Source organism: Morus notabilis, unplaced genomic scaffold (assembly GCF_000414095.1).
Source record: "Morus notabilis unplaced genomic scaffold, ASM41409v2 Scaffold193, whole genome shotgun sequence".
NCBI lineage: Eukaryota > Viridiplantae > Streptophyta > Magnoliopsida > Rosales > Moraceae > Morus > Morus notabilis.
This window is the reverse complement of record NW_010357324.1, coordinates 157,259-164,155: the sequence shown is the minus strand read 5'-3', so window position 1 is coordinate 164,155 and position 6,897 is coordinate 157,259. Positions and strand designations below refer to the sequence as shown.

The following is a 6,897-nucleotide window of genomic DNA, read 5'->3' as shown; positions in this document are numbered from 1 at the left end:
ATGGGCTTGCACATTTCCCAAGAAACCTAAGATCGGCTCAAGGACTACTACATTTGAAGGCTAAATTTTGGCCATTATAGTTTTAGGCCAACTCTCCAATCCGGCGGCCGTGTGAGAAACGGCACCAACGTGGAGGGCTTTTCGCATCAACAAAATTTTAACTTTAACAGAATTAACCATGATATGCATGATTAATGGACAATGTAACTAATGCATATCAAACTGTGACATGTAAGCATAAAACATGCATATCAAAATTAAAAGTGAAGTGATGAGGTTAATGAGGATTGATAGAATGAGACTTGATCACACTTGTGAGGATGAATGAACTTAACAAGATCAGCAACAAAAGGCTTCCTTTCATATCTTAGGAGCCGTTCTTTAGTTCTCAGATGCTTTGTTGAGAGAACTCTAATTAAATATTATAGACCGATATCTATTTTCTCACGAATCAAATAATTTCTACGAATTATAAGATATGTCTATATCTTTTAAACACCGTACGCTTTTAACAGGTCACATGTTCATACGTTAACTCTGAAACTGACAAATGATGATGGTGAGGCCAAAGTTTTATGAATCAATGTCTATATAAATAATTAAATAAATAAACCAATAACAATATTCAAATTAGGAGCCTTTCTTTTTTCCCCTAATAAAATTAAGAAATTGTATATGAACCTAGGAGCACGCATATACTTTTTAAACTCTGAGCATGACTCTTGGGTAGCTCCAAAGAATGAATAGACGGGGTCCAATATATTGCATTTTTCGAGGTTATTATGTCCATCTATATGTATATGCTTTGAAGTATTGATGAATTGCATACTATCCATTTACTTTTGCGGATATAAGGTTTTTTTTAATGTTTTTATTTTTTATTTTTTCTCTTTCTAAATGAAGACCGGAAGAGAGGGCAACTTTTTTTTTTTTTTAATAAATCGAGAGAGAGAACAACTAGTATGATTTGCATCGGAAAAACATTCCAACTAAATAGACACCTGATGTTTAACTAGCATAGAATAGATACAACATTGCCTAATATTATACCAATTCTTTTTACTTAATAAATGAACTCAGAAATACATTATTTTTGTAGTATTATTAATTTCCTATTTACTTAAATTCATCTATTTTATTTAATAATTAAATAAATTATCTAACACAAATTGGAAAAAAAAAAAATGAGAACCCTAATTGAGGCATAATTTCTCAATTTTTCCAAAACCTTAGCTCTACCGTAGTCATTTTGCAAAAAAAAAAAATTTGAAAGGTTATTTTACTAATAAAACTTTCCTATTGAGTTATTTTTACAAAGGCCTCTATCTATTAACCTTAATTGTTGTCGACAGAGAAGAGAGATTGAGAGAGAGAAGCACGGCAACCGCGCAGAAGAGAGTGACAAGCTCTTGACATCGCTCAAGATTGAGAGGTTTCTTGTGCAACTTCTTTAGTACTCGTGACATGGAGGTTTTACTAGCGTCGACAAGCGTTGATCGTGACGATCAGATTTTGCTCGTGATGACAAACTTCTTTGTCGGGAGGTTCCGGTTGCAATGCCACGGGTGTGGGAGTATCTGCTCATGATGGTGAGCTGCTTTGCTCACAATGGAGAGCTTTTTGGGCTAAGATTGCGATGTTGATTAGCTTTTATGTTATCTGTTAGTTAATTTTTGTGTGTGGGGGTTGTATGTCCTTAATTGAGGAATTAGTTTGTAACTTCCTCTTATTTGAGAACCTAACACTAATGAGAGTTGAAGTGTGGATGAATTATTATCTCATCTTAGTGCCTTGGGAAGTTTCGTGCGTGTTTGGAACCATATTTGAAAACAGTTTTCACGTATTTTGAGAAGTAAAAAATGAAAATGAAAACGAAATGACGTTTGTTTAGTAAATGTTTTGACAATGAAAATGAAAACGAAAACAATGAGTATGGTTTTGTGAAGGAATTAAAAAATAGTTAAAAGTTGTTTTCACTTTTCTGTTTTCATTTTTTAGTATTTATCAACAATATTATAATATATTAATTAATAAACACGATTTCACTTTTTTATTATTACTCAAAACAATCTCTTAAAAAACCAACCAAACACAATTTCAGAATCGGTCTCAGAATGATTCTCAAAATAATCTCATTTTTATTTTTTATTGAAAATAAAATCATTTTGAAACTAATTCCAAACGCACATTTTATTTCTGAATCCAAACGCACCTTTTGTTTCTTCAGAGTTCAATATGAGAGACGCACCATATTATGAAGAATATATTCTTGTTATGTGAGTATTACAGTGGAAATTTTTACGAAGGAAACAATAATATTTATATACATATATATAAATCTATGTATGTATATGTGTATGTGTACGTATGTGAATGAAGGGAACAATGTTTTGTTTCATAGTTTTAACGCAGATTTTGTGCTCTACTGCAAAAAGCGCAATCCATTTCTTAAGTAAGTTTCCAGTTTTTTGTCCCACATCGACCGGGGAGTACGGAGTGTTCGAGGACGAGAGCTACAAAAGACAACTTAAGAAAAGAGAACAAGCATACCTTTCTCGGCCTTTTGGCTAAGATCAAGTGTAGTATCTGTTCTTATCAGTTTAATATCTGATAGGTGGGTGATTCGCCCACATGATATTAAATTAATTTTTTAAGGGGGAGAGCCCATCACGATAGCTTGCTATTGGGGCTCTCGAGCGTCGCCCATGCGTTGCACTATTGCACGGGCCTGGCGCACCCCATCAAAGCTAGTTTTAACAGTTTAGGGCCTAAATGTCGCAATTAAAATTTGGATCTTTTTATTTTATTGATTTAAATTTTATAAATTATATTTAATTTTTTTTATTATAATAAAAAGTTATCATATAAGGTATATTTTAATTCAAATTTTAAATTTTAAATTTGTGAACTAAACAGGAATTTGTTTAAATTAATTTGTCGTTTTAGAATTAAGTCCCTCTTTTGAAGGATAAAAGGCTACAAATATATGCTGAACATGTTTGTCAAACACGCACAAAAATGAGGGCTTGTTTGTTTAAAGTTTAATTCACTGATTTAAAAAGTTAGGAGTTATTTGAGCTGATAGTTGAGTTAAAAGTTATTTGAGCGAGTAATTTGCTGTCATTATTTGAGCGAGCGAGTTGGGTTAAAATTATTTGAGCGAGTAGTTCGTTTAGTTTTAATTTGTTGATTTGAGCGAGTTGAGTTAAAGTCATTCAACCGAGTTGAGGTTAAAGTTAGATTTGCTGATTTGAGTGAGTTGAGGTTAAAGTTAGATGTGATTTTATGTGAGATTTTTTTATTATAATAAAAAAGTTAAGTTAGATGTGATTTTATGTGATATTTTTTTACTATAGTAAAAAGTTAAGTTAAATGTGACTGTTTCTGAGAGTTTTTTACTGTAGTAAAACTCAAATTCTAAACTCGAATCGGTGAAATAAACGGGGTCATAGTTACATTATATTATATATACTACACAAAAAGAACATGTATTTCCAAAATTGAGGTAAAATATGTAGGAACGGGGGGCAATCAAAAACCAAAGACACAGTATTGGCTATAATGTTCTGGACAATCTTTGACCACTTAAATTTAGAAGTAAAATTTTTTACAAGCAATCCTCTATATATATTAACAAACACACATTTGTAGTAAAATGTGGCTGATTTGAACGATGACGTTTCAACAAAGATATTACTAACTTGACTATAGTGAGGTCAAATTTCTGAGTACTCGTGCAGTTAATAAAAATCATTAATGTAATTATATTTTTTATAGAACGGATATTCACACTATTGAGGCATTATTTATTTATTTTTTTTTAAATGATAGCTGTTGTACTTTTGTAAAGCTTACATTTTGCGCTATGCATTTTAAGAAATATAGCGAACATTTAGACTTCTCGAAAACTATCTAAATGTGGATCAAATCTTTCTCCAATCAACTTAAATTTGTCATTCAATTATTTTATTAGTTTGGGGTTCGTAACATTTTATTCTTTCAATTACTTTCAGTACTGTTTAGTAAAAAAAAAAAATATATATATATATATATATCACTAACATATGAAGTATTTTTTGAAACAACTAGTGTATATGAATTCATTTCATGTAGTAAAATTCATCCTTTTTTTTTTTGTATAACGAAATGTCTGTTATAGACATGTAAAGGTTGAGCAAACAATATATTTACTAACACATGTTTTTGTCTTGAAAATATTGCGCGCACATAATTTTTCATAATTTTTATATAAGAATATTATGTTTTTTATATTATCAAATCTTTATCGACTTCCATCAAATTTACATGATAATTTATATGATTATGTAATATTGAGAAACATATAATATTAAGAGAAATATCTTACCATAAAAAGCGAACCATCTCCAATATAAATGCTAATAATGCCACTTGTATAATTAACATCAAAAAATATGTTATTTTCATTTTTTGTTCCAATGCATATTGCTATTTGAAATGCTAAATCTATTTTTTCTTATAATTATTAAGCTTTGAAAGTTATAAACGTAAACTATTATTTTTAAACTAATTAGAAAATGCAAAAGTTCCATTGATTACTTGGAAAAAGTAAACATTTCAACCAATAGTAATTAAATGTCAAATTTCTAATACGCCATACTTAGTGGGAAATTTGCCACAAAATATAGCATATTGGAAACTCAACTCAACAAATAGCATTACATGAAGAGTGTTTTTCACACTCAAATTTAAAATTTGTAATTGACACATTAATTATAACATTACATTAGAGATGCTCTAAATATATATGCACACATATCAAAATATGTATACACAATTATTAGATTTATACATCACATGTTCACCATGGTTGTTCCGGAGGTCGGCTATTGGTCATGCATCGTTTAAAAACTTGAAGAAGACAAGTGGTATAATCTTTCATATTGTGTTCTTCATATTCCTTTTCATTATTGCAATAACCATATGCTTTTTCTTTGCATTTGGTGAAACGTTCAAAATTAAAAGTGAAGTGGGACGAAGGATGACCATCTTGGTGATGATGATTATGAGGTAAATTATTTGGGATGGAAAAGTGTTTGTGTTGTGTAACATTTACAAAGAATATTATTGCACTTGAAAATAAGAACATCAACTTACAAGTCATTTCTTTCACAGTATATTATCGATCAATTAGGTTGCTAGCTTCTTATGATCTCTTATTTGTTTGTTCAACGGAGGAATTGTGTGGATATATATAGACACACGATAAACCATATATATAATAATATAAAGTTCCTTTTGGATTTGAGCTTATATATTTTTTAAAAATGCAAGAGCCTCCATCATGGTCAGAAAGGAGCCTATATATGTTAACAATTAAGATAATGTGCTTTTGGTTGGTGAATTCGTGCTCTGATTTGAATCATGGTTCGTGATTTGTTACAGTATTTTCTCTCATAAAAAATACACGTAAACTGAAAATAGTTCTGAATCTATGAACCAAACATCTACTGACATCTTCTGTACATTTGTTTAACAAGGTATTATAAACATGAGATACCTTTATCCTTGTTTAAAAAAAATATTTACATCTTTTTTAAGGGATTCTTATTTGTTCTTTTAATCATCTAAAACATATAATTACTATAACATAAAAAAGTATATATATATATATATATATATATTTCTACGTATCTATATGTATAGTTTCATAAAGCAGAAGATACACTCTTTTGTTAATTTCTTTTTTCAAATTTACTCATATCATTTGGAACATTCAAATATCTTTAATGACTATTTTAAGCTGACATTGCATATCATAATGCTACGTTACTTTTGTATGGTACCGGTTCCTCCCCCAAAGAATTAACATTCTGTTGTAAGTTATGATGAACAAGCTAATTTTTATCTCGCCACCATGCCAGAGACATAAAACTCACTACCCTTATATAAAGAAGTTGAGGGAAGATATTCTCACATTAATCCAATGTGGGATTTTTACAAGTTTGGGTGAGAGTACTAAATACAGACTTTATTTCATACTCTTATTTAAATACTACATTCTTCTTTTGACACATGTCACTTACACTTTTTCAAATAAACACGTATGAGGAATGTAAAAATTGGTTTATTATCATATGTACTTGTTTGAAAAAGTGAAGGTGACATGTGTCAAAAGAATAAGGTAGTATTTGAATAAGAGAGTATGTATGTACTCTTCACTTTAGGTTTTTGAAATTTTAATACACGTGAAATAAGTGGACGTTTGGTTCATAAATTTATAATTATTCTTTATTTATGTGTGTTTTTATAAAAAAAATACTGTAACAAATCATAAATTATAATTTAAATTATAACATAAATACACCAACTAAACATATCATAAATCCATATTTTCATACTCAAAATATCACCCAAATGTGTACAGCTTGGCAGTCAAATGTTGCCTCTATCTCATTAGTGTTGAATTTGACTCCCATCATACATAAAGTTTCTTTTTTTCTTCTTTTCTTTTCAAGTATTCTTTTCTGGTCGTTTCAGTTTCCAACACATAAATAAATGCACTAATAATAATACATAGGAATTTACATTTAATTGGACGTTTCCATTGCAAGCACGCCTTTCAACTTTCAAGTTCCGAAAAGCATAAAAGGTTAAAAGAATTAATTACAAAATTCCGTCCAAATTATAACTCTAGTAATACTTTATTTTTTAATTTTTAAAATGTATCATCTGTTCTTTCTAAATAATAAAATATTAATAAAAAAATATTTTCATTAAATTTTTAATAAAAATTGATATTTAATTAGTTATTTTAAGGGTATTTTGATAATTCTATAATTTGAATTTAATATGAATTCAAAACTAATTTTAATTTAAACTTTTAATTATTAAACACCCGTCATTAATTGTGTCATT

The 6,897-nt window shown here is 29.1% G+C and overlaps 1 non-coding gene across 1 annotated transcript; it reads left to right on the top strand.

Moving 5' to 3' along the window:
• The first annotated feature begins 2,546 nt into the window (after positions 1 to 2,546).
• Positions 2,547 to 2,742, top strand: LOC112092435. The gene has a single exon (XR_002902599.1). It is a non-coding gene; the product is annotated as a U2 spliceosomal RNA (small nuclear RNA).
• The last annotated feature ends 4,155 nt before the right edge of the window (positions 2,743 to 6,897 follow it).